Source organism: Rattus norvegicus, chromosome 3, assembly GCF_021556685.1.
Source record: "Rattus norvegicus strain SHRSP/BbbUtx chromosome 3, alternate assembly SHRSP_T2T, whole genome shotgun sequence".
NCBI classification, from domain to species: domain Eukaryota; kingdom Metazoa; phylum Chordata; class Mammalia; order Rodentia; family Muridae; genus Rattus; species Rattus norvegicus.
Window position 1 is genome coordinate 93,404,295 of NC_141536.1, and position 17,697 is coordinate 93,421,991.

Consider the following 17,697-nt stretch of genomic DNA (forward strand, 5'->3'; position numbering starts at 1 on the left):
CACGCAGGCAAAGATTGCATTTTTTATGTCTGGTCAGAGAAAAGATTCTTCTGAGAATGTAAATTTACAATTAATTCTTTAATCACTGGAAGGAAGAAGATAACAAAAGGTAGAGCATTTGGAGAAAATAACAAAGGGATTTAAGATGCCTTAATGAGAAAGGAATTTCATGTATTTAAGAAACTGGGAGAATTCTGCCTCCTGGTCTAGTTGGCACCATGCCCTGTTACTGATATTCACTCTTTTAAGTAAAATTTGGTTAGTGAAAGAACATTCTAAGTAGTTACAGGAGCCAAGTATCTTATACACTGCTTCATGGTGCCACCATGTTAGAATCATTCAATCCTCATGACTTTTCAGGCCATTGAGAGGGAATCAGAGGAATATCTATACTCTTAAGCAGTTTCCTAAATATTCTAACTTGAATCTCATGGTAACTATCATGCTATTATAGTTTCAGAATACTGTAACAATGTGCTTTAGAAGTGATTAAACACAGTGACTGAAGGAACACCCATTCAGAGCCTGCCCCACATGTGGCCCATACATATACAGCCACCCAATTAGACAAGATGGATGAAGCAAAGAAGTGCAGACTGACAGAAACCGGATGTAGATCGCTCCTGAGAGACACAGCCAGAATACAGCAAATACAGAGGCGAATGCCAGCAGCAAACCACTGAACTGAGAATAGGACCCCCGTTGAAGGAATCAGAGAAAGAACTGGAAAAGCTTGAAGGGGCTCGAGACCCCATATGTACAACAATGCCAAGCAACCAGAGCTTCCAGGGACTAAGCCACTACCTAAAGACTATACATGGACTGACCCTGGACTCTGACCTCATAGGTAGCAATGAATATCCTAGTAAGAGCACCAGTGGAAGGGGAAGCCCTGGGTCCTGCTAAGACTGAACCCCCAGTGAACTAGACTGGTGGGGGGAGGGCGGCAATGGGGGGAGGGTTGGGAGGGGAACACCCATAAGGAAGGGGAGGGGGGAGGGGGATGTTTGCCCGGATACCGGGAAAGGGAATAACACTCGAAATGTATATAAGAAATACTCAAGTTAATAAAAAAAATAAAATAAAAAAAAAAGAAGTGATTAACAGACAGAGACATGCTGGGTTCTAAGTGCAGAGAGGAAAGACTCATGTGAATTAAAAGGTAGTGAAGAGCTGTAAAGGCTACCAAATTAAAGCTGCAATAGGAGCCTCCATGCTTGTAACCAATGCTACTAGTAACAGTGTCAGGGGACCACCTTCATGGGAAGGGTTCAACAACTGAAGGTTATGAAAATACATGAGACCCATGTATGAGGCAAGAAATTTCAGCTCTTTTGAGCCTCTCTAGACCAAGTTAGCATCGCAGGGATGAGTAGGTCTTTCCATTTTGGGTGGATGAAATGAACTAGAATTATGTTTTAAAAGATAATGTGGTGATGATGATGATGATGATGATGACGACGATGACAACAATGACGATGAGGCCTATGACGAAGATAACGATGATAACGACAATGAAACTGTTTTCTATTGGTTCATGTTTTCTGGAAGAACGTAAGTTACTCAAGAGATAAATTTTAGCAGTTTATAAGACAAAGCAGAAGTTTAGTTAATAAAGCTCTACAGCACTCCAGAGAGATATTGGAGTAGGCTGCTCCAAGTCAGATACAGAAATATCTTACTTGCATTGTGAGTTTTAAACAAGTTTTGTGGGTTTTTTATCAGACCACAGGTAGAGAATACTCTGGGATGTCTTGTCCTCAGTTCTGCTGATGCAAGCAAGACTTGGACCACCCGTTCCTCAATCAGGCTAATCTGAAAACTATGAATTACCGTTGACAATAATTAGTCCTACCCTTCTTCTCATCTGGTCATTTTTTCTATCTCATGCCCAACTGAAAGATCTCTTATTTACCGTCTTAATTTTTTTATTTTCGTTTTTAACACTGGTATTTCTTTGAAATACACATTTTAAAAATCTCAGTAACGACAGCAACAGCAGCAGAAACAACAACCATACTGATAATACTGAGTCAACTTCAGAACCCTTTAAACTTCATTGTTTAAATGATTTGAGGCTGAAAAACATTTGATACCCTATTCAGTTAGAGAAATCCATAAAAAATTGTAGTAGAGGTGCCTGGCATTTCTGGAGATGGAGCTCTTCCTAAGCAGAGAAACAAAGGAATAGGTTTCATATCTTATTCTAATAGAACCTGAATGCACATGGTCATATTTACTAAAGATGCAGTTCTCTACTAGCTTAATTTTTAAAGACTGGTGTCACCAACTACCAAACATTGGTTAGCCTAATCCAATGCAGTTTATCTCTCTCATTCTCAAGGGTTAACATCCATGACTGAAGTTTTTGTAAACTCATACTCTCTGTAAAGACTCTCAGTGGCTGTGGGTAATCCATTTACTTCATCAATATGTGGACTCCATCATTTTGCCTAGGTATCTCTGCTTTTTCTCTTTATAAAAACAATGATTATAGGATCACAAACTCCTCTACTTTGGTGTGCTCTTCTTTTAACTCTGTGTCTACCACCTTATTTGTAAGTTGGGTTTTATCTTGAGGTTCCATGTGGGCATGGGTTTTGTGAACTCTTTATCCTAATTGATCGGCAACTGGTAAGATGATATACTACTGTCCTTTTAAAAAATAGACACTCTAAGATTGACACTAATCAAAGGCATGATGGGTTTTCATAATGGGACATTGGACATTTTAAACTTCCTGCTGTAGCAGTGGTCCTCAACCTTCCTAATGCTGGGATATTTTCCTCGTATTGTGAGAAGCATAATCATAAAATTATCGCATTGCCATTTCATGACCGTAAATTTTCTACTGTTAATAATTATAATGTAAATGTCTAATATTTGGGATATCTGATATAGGACCTCTGTGAAAGAGTCAGGAGATCCTCAGAAGAGTGAAGGCCCACAGGTTGAGAACTTGTGTTCTATAGTGTAGTTTGCTTAATTTTGGCAGTTATTATCCACATCATCAAGATAGGTACATCTGACTTTCTTAGATCCCAGTGGGAAAAGTCAGGACTTAATGGCTTAAAAAAATCTGTAACTAGGGAAAACTAGATTTTCACACATTTTCTGGTGTCCCTCATTAGTCTTTTCACTGAACATGTCAGAAGTTTATAAAAACATTACATCAAGAATTAAGGCAATGTCACTATGATCTATTGCACAATGAGTCAAATGTGGATTTGCTGAAATTGACTTCCACCATTTCAGGGCGTTCAAAAGAGTAGGGTGCAGGATGAAACACCAAGGTCTAGGATGCAAGATATAGAAAGGATCTAAGAATATTCAAACTTGGGGAGTTTGATGATTAACTTTATTAAATATCAATTTTTGTCACCCTTATTTATTTACATATTGATGATGCAAACAAAAAAATTTTATTGATATTTGTTAGATAAATAACAAACAGATTTTCATGCTGTTTAATGCTTCTCTAGTTTTCACAGATCATCTTAGATGTACAATAGACAGTGATTGAGAAAAGGGTTCAGCTTAGTAGAGCAAACAAATGTCCTCGGTTCATGCTTTTGTGCTGTCAAAAGCTGGTGAGCTGTTGTTTTCACATCACTAAAGGCTATTTTATAACACCATGTGAAGAATGAATAGGCTTGCACAGCAGGATACAAGAGTCAAAACTTAAAACTTTTAGTAGAGATAGAACAGGGAACAGAATTAATAAGAACTGACATGATTTATTAAGTACCTAAACATCCTTCAAAAGAAATCGATCTGAAAATAAATCCCTTAATGGTACTGGAAACACAAGAGAGATTCCTTTCAACATTTAGTAATACAAATATGTTTTATTTGAAAATGTTTTTAAATTTATTTTACAGTCATTTCGTGTGTGTGTGTGTGTGTGTGTGTGTGTGTGTGTGTGTGTGTGTGTGTGTGTGATATGAGCCTACATCAGAGTTGCTTTTCTTCTTCTGCCACTTGGGTCCAATGGGTTGAACTCAATTACTCAGGCTTGGAAGCAAGGGTCTTTAGCTGCTGAGCCAATTTGTCCAGCCTCTATGACAATCTCATTAGAGAATGTTTCTATGAGCACTTTGTCCTAATGTTAGTAAGCTCTAACCCTGAGATAGGAAGGTTGTTAGGGATAGGATAACAATTTTATTGTTTATATATTTTATTTAGAGGTTTATGTCTTAAAATATGAATGTATTAATTCTAGATTTTATAATCTAAGAGGTTTTTTTTTATATATGCAATCAGTCTTTCCTTGGTGTGATATACTAATTTACACTATAGCATACCAGCTATCATCAACTCCCTGACAGGTTACCTCTTGAGGCTTACTATTCTTCATCCCCACTGATACAGTGTCTCTGACAATAGATCAAGGATCACCAAACTGAAGAGGTCAAGTGTACAGTGTCTGCTGATATAGCCTCAAAGAATGCCATCTTTCTGTCATATCCAATCAGGGGGAGGCTTACGTGTTTGAATCTAGCTCCCAAACCTCAAAGCAATCTGTTTGCTGTTTCTGAGATGTCTGTATCCTTCGGTATGAGCTTCTACAGCAGGCACAGCCCAGAGGAGATAATGTCATTCTCATTCTCCTTTAACCTCTCTCAATTGCATTTTAGGCAAAACCAAATTCTTTCCAGTGTTCTGAGCAGTGGCAGATGTTAATTTGTGATGCAAAGGCTCATATAAACTAATGACTTATTCATGTCAGGAAGATGTCCCTCTTCACCTCAGAGAAATGTGGTTTATATCAAGCAATTACATGCATTGGGATGTTTAACTGACTCCTTAGAGGCAGGCATTTTTTGGCTACTAAAGTACAGCAGATGTTATAGCAAAATGTTGATGGGTGTTGTTGACTTCTGATTTGCATTAGAATTGAACTCCGTAGGCAAAAATAGGAGGTCAAACAAAATTAAGATAACAAAATATTGAAAGGAAGTAAATGTTCATTCATGGATATTTATATTGACCAGAATTATTTTTAATCCTTTTAAATCTAATTTTATTAGAATACTAAAAAGAAAAAATTTCAGGTGAGGAATGGTCTAAATTACTTTTTCTTTCTTTTGGATTATGCTTTGTGATAGAAATCCTATTTTCCATGGGGATATACCCATGTCAAAAAAAGTGAAGCATCTATGTATTATAAAGCACCCTGGTACTCTACTAACCTTCTAGAAAATCAACAGGTAGCCATTTTCTGCAGATAAACCTTTCTAGCATCTCTCCCACATCAGTTCATTAGATACATAGAGCAGTTAGCGGCTGCTTGCTCCATAGGTGCATCATAGGAGGATGTATGGTGTATTTTTAGAGTTCCTGTTCCCTGTTCTACTGAGAAATATCTTTGCTTGGGAGCTTTAGGAGCTTAAGAATACATGTAACAGCTCTGGTCACTAGAAACGTTTCCTTTCTCCAAATGAGCTGAATGGCTTTTGTGCCTTTTCTTTCATATTTTTCATACCTAGCAGTTTTAGTTACTAGGCTTGATATACACTTCTCTGCTCAAATCAAAATGTATTCTCAACTAATGCTATTTTCTTGACCTCAGAGTATGATTTCGAACTACAGGCAAACTGATTATGTTCTTCCCTATCTCAGCTAAATGTTCTGAATTTGTGTTTATGCTTATGCTTGGAGAAAAGGGAGCTATAACCCTTTAGTTTAGTCTAGGAAGATTTTGGAATTCATTGTTTACCGTCATTAACAAGCTTCCAACGTGAAAAGATACTCTCATTACCATCCCTCATTAGCACTTTGACCACTGATTATTATTATTTTTTTGCCTTACATTTAGCTATAGTATTCATGGCAATAGGCCCATTTGCACAGTTCAAGGTCAGAAATAACTCATTCATCCATGACAGTAAATATTCATTAAGCACACTCAGGAGATAAATAGTGGCACAGTCTAAAATCTCTTCCTAGAACATGATCTGATTTGAAAATAAGTCTTTATAGTCTAAGTAGTTAAATGAGATATTCAGAGCCAGGGAAGAACTGGCTTGCTATGTGATTGATATCTTTATAGGAAGAAGGAAAAATATATCATATATTCAGAAACAAGACTCACAGATTAAAAGAAAGTCATAGGGTGTGGAGGTCAGAGATTTCAATGATGTTACAGTATATTCTACTTTAGAGCAAGGGTGGCCAGCAACCACATTGGCTGCACACAGCAAAGGGTAATTTTTCTCTTGAGCCTTCAGGAGTAAAAGGATGGTGCTAACACCTTGACTTTGAATGTCTTGCCTTTAGAATTATAAGAAAATAAATTTCTGTTGTTTTAAGCTATTTATCTTGTGGTAATTTGTCACAGCAACCCTAGGGGACCAATATCAATACTCATTATGAGCCAAGCATTTTGTCAGAGATCAGATATGATGCAGTGAACAAAACTGCCAGTCCATACCCTCAGAACACTGCTGCCAGACAGTAGCATATTCATTGTTTAAAAAATAGGAAAGCACAAGCCAACATAATGTCTATTTATTGAATTACATTTTTATGTTTAAGAATATGATATGTATGGGTATCATTATACTTAACTTTTATGACAGCTATCTTTATTGAATTTTCTTATTCGTATTTTAGAAATGTGAACCCCAAGGTGAATATAATCATATATCAAAAGGGACTCAGAAGATGGGACAAAATGAAGAGTTTGGATATGAGAACTATTCAGATAACCTGTGCCAAGGACCAGCTTTGGCTTGGAGAGAGGTTCTGAGAGAAGGAGTGTTTGACAAAGGAGAAACAAACAACTCAAAGTCTAATCATAGGTACACTCTAATAGCCTATGTTCTGCTACAGTTTTCCAGACTGTTCTCTCTCTGTTCTGCTTTCTCTAGACAGCATTTTATTGTTACTCTAAAAACTCTCTGGATAGCTCATCTCTATCAGATCAAATGCCCAGCTTTTTATTTTACATATCAATTCAGTTATTACCCCAGGCTCCATTTTGATTATTCCATGAATCAGCATTTCATGACCTCAGCCCCTTGATTCTTGGGAAAATACAGCATGGCACAACCACAGACAATATGATACCTACACGGGTCCCTGCCCTGAAATTGCCATTCATATCATGCCTGGGCCTAAATTAGCTCTGTCCCAAGCTGACCTTGACCTCAGGAATTTACCTACCTTTATAAGCATAAATGAAAAACTTACCTGGGTGGGATCTTGCCTTTCTGTCACCACTACCTAAAACTTTATATCTCCTTCCTTAGTAGCTTCCAGACAAACTGGCTCATAGGGCAGCTGCCTCCTTTCCTTTAGATCTGTGAAGCTTTATGCAATTAATATTGCATCCATATATTTTAAATATTTGAAAAAGTATATATTTTTAAACTCCTGCTTTCAGCATTCTTTCCCACAGCCTTAAGAGCTGTCCTGAAGGTAACAGCATTCTACCCTTTTGCTGAGACATAGACATGTCCTTACCTCCTGCATTCATGCTGATTATCAAAGAGTCATTAACCTTGGCAGAGAGGACATTCCTTGAAGAAAGAACATGAAATTATGTACACTATTATACAGACAAGCCTATCATCCACAGAAACCATCCACACTCGTGGATACCGACACCCTGCTAGCTCTGTTCTAGGGGACAGAACCATGTCATGGCGTCCTTCACACATGGATAAGCAGGATTCAGAAAACCTCTATGGCCCAAGGCAATCACAGTTCCCAGGGCTGTAGAGAAACCTTGACCATAGAAAGATTGGGGATGTGACAGTGAAAGCAGAGACTAGCGTGATGTAACCCCATACCAAGGGACACCTTCATCAGAAGGTGCAGGGCACAGTAACAGGTAATTCCATTCCTCCTATGTAAACCAGCCGAGTTGTGTTGATTTTAGTCTGCTGATTAATTCACAGCTCTGACTCTAGAACTTCAAGAGAATATATTTCAGCTCATTTAAGCCATTGTGTTTGTGTTGGTTTGTCATAGCTATCATAGGCCACTAATGCATTTCCTAACCAACAAAGTAGCTGAGTTGGGAATCTATCTGGGTCTGATTTATGTCCTTAGGTAGCACATCTAATCCATCTCAGTAAGGGAATTTGAGAGAAGTCACTACAGTTAACCAAAACAGTGGTTTAGCATCATTAATGTGGTTTTAGACTATAAAGAGTTAGATGATGGTAAATATAGTCAATCTATTGAATTAGAGTTTAACTCTAGTTATACTATAATTTAAATATTTTTAAATGAATTGGTTAGCTATGTTCTTTTGTGCAGTGCACTGAGCTGTCTTGCACCTCATTTCTGCAAATATTACCCTACAGTATGATTTAGGAATAGACCATTCAAAGTGTCCTGCAAAGTTTCTCATACTAGACACTCTGCTTAGGTAGCCACTATGGAATTGAGGTTTGAACCTGAAAACTCTGTCCTCTATCGAAGATCCTATATAGAAGTTTCTGGGCTATCTACTTTTAAATTATACTACCCTGTTTTTATTGCCATCTATATTGATGATTTCTAGTTTCTTTGAATGGCATAATTTCATATTTGACTTTAGGATTGAGTAAAATTCCCTTGTGCATATAAGCCATACTTTGTTTATTCATTTAGCGGTTGGTAAATTCTAGATGGCTACTGGATATAGCATGGTGATAAATATGGGTATCACTATATTGAGCTATCATTGATTTGTTTGTGTGCGCATATGTATGTACCACAAGTATATAGTTTGATCATAAATAGAAACTATGTTCAATTATTTGAGGAATTCCCATACTGATTTTCATAGTGGCTAGATTAATTTATATTCTCTCCACAGCAATAAATAAGGAATTTATTTTTTCCTAAGAATACTAGCCAGTATTTGTTGATGGTTGTTTATTTGAATACCAGAGTGAAGAAATCTTAGTTTCTTTGAATTACATTTCTCTGATGAATTTATGTCTTTGGTATTTTAATATTAGTTTTACCTCCCATATTTTATCCCACATTATCCAAGATACTTCTATTTTGTGATATTAAAGACTTCTCATCTAGCATTACTATTTTTGTTGTCTCTATCTTAATGAATAGAGCTGTTTACCCCTTAAGCCCACCTTAAATTCAAACACAAATCCTGTTGTCATCCTTATGTATTTTGTGTAGCGAATACCCAGGATATCACCTCTACATGTGCCTTGCTTTTGCATCTTGCATCTATGATCATGAAGGCTTCAACTTTGTACATTTTACTCATTACACTTGAGCCTGTTATTTTTAATCTTGATGCACTTACTGCTTCTACATAAGAGATAGGTAAGGGTCTCTTTCCTGGTGCATTTCTTTTTTATTGGATATTTTTCTATTTACATTTCAAATGTTATCCGGTTTCTCATCCATAATCTCCCTCTCCACCCCTCCCCCTTTGTCTATGAGAGTATTCCCCCACCCATCCACACACCCCTTCCTGCCTCCCCACCCTGACATTCCCTTACACTGGGGGGGGGTTGACTCTTGTCAGGACCAAGGGCTTCTCTTCCCATTGGTGTCCAAGAAGGCCACCCTCTGGTACATATGCAGTTGGAGCCATGGGTCTGTCCATGTGTACTCTTTGAATGGTGGTTTAGACACTGTGAGCTCTGACTGGTTGATATTGTTGTTCTTATGGTGTTGCAAACCCCTCCAGCTCCTTCAATCCATTCTGTAACTCCTGCAATGGGGACCCTGTTCTCAGTTCAATGGTTGGCTGTGATCATCAGCCTCTGTATTTGTCACGCTCTGGCAGAGCCTCTCAGTAGGCAGCTGTATCAGGCTCCTGTCAGCATGCACTTCTTGCAATCATTAATATTGTCTGGGTTTAGTGGCTGTATGTGCATGTGGATCAGGAATAAAATTTTTGGCCACGATTGGGCATGCTGATCACCCACTATCTGCTTTGTAATGGAACTACATAATAGTGCTATATTTTGCTTTTGTTCATGTCATGCCATCCTGTGCTCATTTGTTATCTCTCCTCTTTACTAGACAGTAGACAACTAGTGGCTAAAGCTTTCCTTCTAGATCTGTGTGTGTTGGGAAGTTCCTAATGCCCAGGACACAATGTGTCCTAAGTAAATTAATCCAATATAAAGATGAGTGATGCTCAGTTGCGAGGGCCCAAGGGCAGACTTAATTACTAGTTTAAAGTGTCTATGGAAGATGCTGAGTTTCATAAAGACATGAAATGAGCTGGGGAAAATACTTAGGAACTACTGAATACTTGATTGCTTATTTTCTGTGAATAAAAGTCATCATTAGCCGTGGCATTCCTAAATGTGCATATGTCCCTTTAATTTTAACTTTATTTTTTACAGGTATGTTTTACCCACATGAATGCTTGTTCACCACCTACATGCTTGGCATTCGTGGACGATAGGTAAGGGAATTGGAACTGGAGTTACTGATAGCTGTGTTCTGTGTTGTGGATATTGGTAATTGCATCTAGGCCCTTGGGAAGAAAAGCCAGTGTTCTTAACTGCAGAGCAATCTCTCCAACCCCTTAAGAGTTTTTCAATGGACATATAGAGAGGCCTATTTTGACTTTCAGAATGACAACCCAGATACCTAAGATAATGTTTACCCTCTAATGCTTGTCATTTGTATAAAAACAACATGTATTTTCTGATCATGTGTTTCTTAGATGTTTACATCCTAGAAGACTATAGAGAAGACCCACTAATTTGTCACTGTTCATCTGGCTACAGGTTTATGGTAGATGGTCTAAGCTTGGTGTTGTAGGATGGGGTTAAAAATTTATAATTTATAAACACTTTAATTTGAAAATATGAATTGAAGCTGAATTGAAGAATGATTGAAGTATAACTATTAAGAATAACATTAGTAGACAAGAAAGGCATAGTTGTCAAATCAGTAAATACAATTTCAAATGTTTATATATAATTTAATATTTATCTGAGGGCTATTTTGGTTAGAAACAGTCTCCCCCTCCCACCTCTCTCTCTCATCTTCTCCACCTCTAGACAGGAACACAACATTTTCTATCTCTATTCTAGCTCCTTTCTCCTGCTGCTCTGGAAAACATTTAATAAATGAGGCCCTTCATGTGTCTAGTGTATTGATCCTGCTGTCTGCATAGCCACATGTAGGAGGCATGGGGTGTCTCCATCTGTTGTGTCCATACAAGAAATGATGCCTGGAGCCTCTCGGCCAGCTGCCTGGATTCAGCTCTTCAGTTTTGTTCTCAAATGCTAGGTTGGTGTTTAATGAAAAGCTCATTCCTGAGTCAGCTAAACCAGCATCCCACAAGACAGGATAAGCTGCTATGTGTTGAGAAAAGAAGAAATAGAGAGTCAAGAGAGATGCAGCCCTGTGTGCAGTGACGTGGGGGTCTCCTAGATGGGTGTGAAAACTGGTCCTCTGCTCATGTCTTCATGGTTTTGCAGGGCTCTGTAATCCTTCCTACTCAGCAACACAATGAGAAAAATTTTTTTAAATATGGAATTGAGGTTTAAAAATATAATCCCTATATTGGTCCTTTTCGGTCAAAGTACTCTTTAGTAATAAACTTTCCCCATCCACTTTGGCACGTGTCATCCTTGTGTAGCTCACATTTGAGAAGGCACATTGGTGAGACTTTATGGGTATAGATTCTGATGTTATTAAAAGACACAATCCCACAGCACACTCCCTGATCCTCTGACTAGAACAATCTTTCTGACCCATCCCCCTTCTGTAATGTTTCTTGGGCCTTAGGTGTGAGAATGCTTTGTAGATACAACCAATGGTATTTGGTCCAACAATTCTGTACTTTGAATGTAACAGAAAGGCTGGTGAGATGGCTTACTGAGTAAAGGGGCTTGTTGCCAAGACTAATACTCTTAGCAGGATCTTCAGGATCCACATAGTAGGAGGAAAGAACCAGCTTCCCAACTTGTACCGTTATCTCTACATGATAGACATCTATTGGCATGTGCAAATTAATAAAAAAATCACTGGGAAACCATTTTCTTAGCTCTGTGGTTATGGATGTATCTATCTAAAAGGAAATGACTTCATAAAGATTCATTATTGTCTAGTAAGAATGCTCAGTTTTTAAACATATATAAATATATATATGGCATTTTTTCATTTGTGAAGTTTTTGGGTATCTGTATGTGTATTTAGGGTGTGTGTGTGTTTGAGTGTGTATATGTATTTCTTCATGGTATGTGTGCATGCATGTGTGTGTGTGTGCATGTGTGTGTGTGTTTGTGTTTGTGTCTGTGTTTCTGCAATTATAATTTATACATAAAAGAAAGGTATCCCAGGGTTTTCAGTTTTCTCTTGGTTGAAAAATCTATGAATTTTGGACCTGTGTATGGTCCTGACTTGGGGTTTTGTGATTTACTTATATTAGAATGTATATGTTAGTGCTCGTTTTGTTGCAAATTACTAAGCCTTAGGTGAACATAAGAGCAGGAGCAATAGAAAGCTTTCTTCACTGAGGGCAGCAGCAGCGCAGCATGATTGAAAAATGGCTGCTGACTTTGAGAAGCTGAAAGAGTAAGAAATTATTCTTTTCATTTCTAATTTTCTCCCTCTGCAGTTTTGATTACTATGGGCTGTCTTCTACAGTACAGAGACAGTGGCTTCCCATAACTCAAAAGGCAGACTGCTCCACTTTAGGGAATATAATAAATATACTATCTCTTACCTCAAAGAGTGCTTGGGCAAAGTTCTGATTGGATCCATTTGAAGCATGTGTGTACCTCTTGGTTTATACTTTTTCTGGATTATTTGAATCCTTTGTTATGTCCACTAGAGTGGAAGTGCAGGCTGAGACCAGGAATGTTAGATCTCTAAAGATATAGAAACGTTCACTCAAAAGATGTGCCTCAAATGAGAAGCACATTTGATAGACTTTCTAATATACTAAGGTGAAAAAGCAGCCGAGGCCCACTTCACATGTCCTGAAATACAAACTGGTTAGCTCTGCTTAGGAATTCTTTTGACCTAAATATTTATTTATTTTATGTGTGTGAGTATTTGCTTTCTGTATGGATATAGACCACGTGCATACAGCGGGCAGGTGAGTCCTCAGGTCCCATGGAACTCAACGGGAACTTAAGATGACTGTTAACCAATATGTGAATTCAGAATCCAAACCGAGGTCCTCTGTAGGAGCAACAAGTGTTCTTCCCCACTGAGGCATCACTCCAGCCTCTCCACTTCTGAATTCCTTTAGGGAAATCAACTCAGACAAACAAATCATAAAGGGCCTGACAAAAATAATTAAAATAATACAAGTAAAACATCCTCTCCTGGGGGGAAAATTCAGAAGAAGCCAAGTTACAAAATTTCCTAGTAAGCAAGGAATTAAAGAAAGGAGTGTTAGCGCATGACATTATCTTGATACAGCTTCTGCCTAAGGAAGCCTTCATTTCCCATACCCATGCCAGAAGAGCTAACTTCCTGGATCAGTGCTTGTTCATTGCTGGGCTGTGCTACCTTGGTTGTGTCTGGCTGAGTGTGCATTGCCTGCTCTTCCTCATTGAATGCCCATACTACTGCGGTTATGAGGATTGGAACATTGCAGCTCTCTTCTTAAACCACTTTAAACCTTAATGAAATATATTATTTAATGATCCCAAATCATTTTTATTAGTTAAATGGAATTAAAATAATATATTTTCATAAGGTTTTGTTAGAATTAAATGCAATAATCATATAAACAGTTTGCAGAATACCTAACCCATGGTAGTTCTTTATTGAAAATTTGCTGATTTTCTGAAAATATGATTATGATTGTCCTTGTCGTTTTACAGATGATTCTGAGTTCTTCCTCAAGTGGCTGCATTGTTCCCCTCTGATGCATTTTTGTGCTGATTCCATGGACTTTCTTTCAAATTGCAATTGGAGTTCCCTCTTTTTTTATTTCTTTAGGAGATACAAAAGTGTTGTCCTATAAAGTGAGTACATTTTATAGATTTCCATCAGTCACAGACAGCGACTGCAATTCTGGCCTCTAAAATTATGGGATACTTTGTCAGCAATGCACTTGGAAAGAATCATGGTGCTGATTCTTTAACCTAAGTAAAGTGAGTATAATATCTTGAGTCTGCAGAGTATCCAGGCTAAACAGGAGTTGTGTATCCCAAGGTAATGTTGGAACCATTCTTGTCTTTCTAAGGCTATTAAGAACAGATTTTCACATCAAAATATGTGGCATTACTATTCCATGAAAGGCAAACCAGGCAAATATAAAATGTTTGCTTACTCACTAAAACCAACCAGCCACCTAGGGGCAGCCTAGGTGAAAGCTGGAATGCTTTAATTAGTGATAAAACAGATTGTCTGCAAAGTATACAGGTAGAGAATGCCTGAAAGATACCTAAGCCTACAAGTATTGCATAATGGTTGACTGAAAATATGTGCTGTGACCTATAGTCAAAGTAAGAAACGTATTATTTTTTTATGAAGAAAACCAATTATGGAAAACTCCAGGTATTTCCTTCAATGAGTGGTTATTATCATTCCAGGATTTGCTGGACCCCAGTTTCATATGAACAGCAATACGGCAGAGCAGATGTGATTTACTCAGGATGGAAAAGATTTTCTGCATATAATAGCATGGGCTGGTTGAGTTAAGGCAGCAAAATAGAAAGTTGAGAAGATTTGAGCCTAAAAATTCCCAGTTTGAGAAACAACAATTTAGTGACATGGAAAGTTCTTTTGTGATTATAATAAGATACTTTTAAACTTACCATTTTGAAAGAAAACATGTTAACTTACAAGGCTCTGGAGAAGAGACTTTTATTTTGAAGCTAGTCTCTCATTTTTATTTCACTCCTGTCTTCTGAGATGGAAGTTTAACATTTTTCGATATAAAGCCTTTCTCAATAAAGTATGATAGGCTCTCCCCTGTACCACTGTTCTCTTTTGTACAGAAGGCTGGCATTCACAGGTTGTGGCCATGAGGTTCTTATCTGCTAGTCTTCACTTGGATTCAGCTGGAAACTACTGGACTTGGGAAAAAACTTTTAGAAAAGTGTTCTCATAAGAATACTACCCACCAGGTGAGGCAAGGTTCCGGGAACACAAGGCTTCATCTCTACATAGCACACTTTCCTTTAAACAGAATCCACATGTAGATTTAAGGACACAGTCAGAGGTTACTGTTTGAATGTGTCTTTCCAAGTTCATGTATTTGGAGCCTAGTGAAATCAGTAAGCTAAAAAGGCTTGTCCCATATGAATGGGTTAGGGCCTTGATCAGAGGAGTGGCTTATTTATCATGAGTGTGGATTTGGTTTGTTTCCCTGATGTTCACACTTGCCTTCACTTCGACCTCAGCATAACATAGCACAAAGGTACTATGCCATGGTCTTAGACTTCTAAAACTCTATAACCTTGCAAAAAATATACTTCTTCATAATTTGCCCAGTTTATAGTATTCTCATATAGCAAAAGACAACAGATTTAAATACTACCTACTATACATAGTTTAAAATTCAAAGGCATTACACTGCATAGGGAGAGGCAGGTACCAGCATTGCACTGTGTAGGTAGAGGTGGGTACTAGCAGTGCACTGTCTTGGTAGAGGTGGGTTCCAGAAATACACTGTGTAGGTAGAGGTGGGTACTAGCATGCATCAAAACAGATTTAGAAGGCATTATCTCAGATTCCAAGTCTGTTGCTAACAATTCAGAGCTGGTACACTCATGAATCAGGAATCGTTCCTGTGTATAATCATCTCAACGGCTATGCTTTTAAACTTTTACAAGTAGAGACGAGGCTTGACCATTATCATGACTTCCACTGCTCTAGAACTTTCTAACTTTTCTGTGTTTGGAATATGCTGGAACATCCAGATTAAGTATTGCTGCTAAATATCTTAGATTCACTCTTCTATTTTTTTTTTTAGTTATGTTAGGTCTGGATAAAATGGGTTTTTTGTACTTTAATACTTTCCTCTCTGTAAGAGATGGATGAAAATAGTGTTCACTTTACACTGCCATTACATGAAAACTTAAGGCTGACCATATTAGGCTGAAAGTTTGTGCCACCCAGAGTTTACTTGATAAAATCTTAAGTTTCAGGCCATTCATTTGTAAAGTAACTACGTGAGGAAGAAGTATTATTCAAGGGGTGTGTTTCCATTAGGAGGGATATGAGAGGGCTCTCTTGCTGTCTTTCTGCCACATAAGAATACCAGTCTGAAACATGAACATGCTGGTATCATCATCTGGAACACCAACCTCCAGAACTACAAGAACAGTTTGTTGTTTAAGTTGCCTAGTCAGTAGTGGTTTGTGTACCAACCTCAACCAAGAATAGCAGAACCTCACTGTATAGAACAGTGCATAAAAAGTAATTATATGGTCCCCAGCTCCGAAAAAAAGAACCAAAAAAAGTAATTATGTATTCTACTTCATCATCTTCATCCTCATCAATATCATCATCAATTAATTAGGTTAGGAGAGTTAGTTGGCATTGAAAAGGTTGTGACAAATGATCTTATTCATGATGAGTGATAATCATAAAGTATGAAGAAAATGTGAAAGCCAATAATCACCCTGAAATCTTTAGAGAGTGTGTCTAGAAGTAAGTTATCATAAACCAAAAAGTGGAGGGCATTCACTTCAATAAAGATTCTGTAAGCCCCCGCCCCTAGAGGCATTGAAGGCATTGCTGCTGTGTCACGTGTGTCACTAGATGGCAGAGAGGAGAGAGGTTATGTCTACCCTCAGGGTTGTGACCTGTGAGCATTTGAATAACTAGAAGCTTAACATTCTCTGAAAAAAAAAACAAACCTGAGATGACAACCAGTTCCTGCACAGGCCAAGATGGACTGCAAAGATGGGGAGTAAGCCAGAGTCTAGAAGAACCCCACCCGGAATTGTAGCCCTGGACAGGACAAGAATGACACTTGCATGCTAACACTCTGGCAGCCTGGGTAAGGAGTGAGCCTGAGATGACCACCAGATCAGAGCTATGGGGCCAGACAGGGAGTTTGCCTGAGATGGCCACAGGTACAATGGAGGCAGGGGCAGTCCACACCTGAATGCTTCCTGCCCAGTGCCATATTGCATAAGTTAGGCATAGTACTCAAGATACCACTCCTGAGACAACCTCAGACACTCAGAGACCCTGGGACCCATGAAGAGGAGCAAGTGAGTAAGTAGTGGAGAAATGAAAGAAAAGGAGTGAAGGATGCTAGCCCAGGGTCAAGTGCTTATGATAATGGGTAAACTGGTCATGTCCCTGGGCAGAACACTAGAACTGACTCTGGTTGCAGAGGTTCCTGGTGAGCTGACCTCAAGGGTATGAGAGTGGGAGATCTAACAGGCTCAGACCCCTATTAGGCCCAGATCCAGGGCATTGAACTGACCTATCCCAATATCTACCCCATGGTAGGCTACCTGCTGGGCTTCATGAAGGGCTGGTCTTACAGGTCCAAAACTACAGGATCTCCATGACACAGAGCCGCAACAGGATATGTGTGAGGAGTTCCAGTACTGATAGAGTAGCAGAAACCAGAGGTCTTTGTATCACCAATGAATCATTGCAATGAACATCTCAAGAAAAGAAGTGTGCTATGGGACACACCGCGACACACTATAGCTTCCTCAGGGAGATTGTTTTACTTTGTTGAGGGGGAGGTTGCAAGAGTGGATGACATTGCAAAGGATTGGGATACATGATGTGAAATTTACGAAGAACCAATAGAAAGTTTAAAATTAGAGA

The 17,697-nt window shown here is 38.4% G+C and overlaps 1 non-coding gene across 1 annotated transcript; it reads left to right on the forward strand.

Moving 5' to 3' along the window:
• The first annotated feature begins 16,613 nt into the window (after positions 1-16,613).
• LOC120102061 (small nucleolar RNA SNORA17) lies at positions 16,614-16,743 on the forward strand. Its single transcript, XR_015685163.1, has one exon. It is a non-coding gene; the product is annotated as a small nucleolar RNA SNORA17 (small nucleolar RNA).
• Positions 16,744-17,697: the final 954 nt, after the last annotated feature.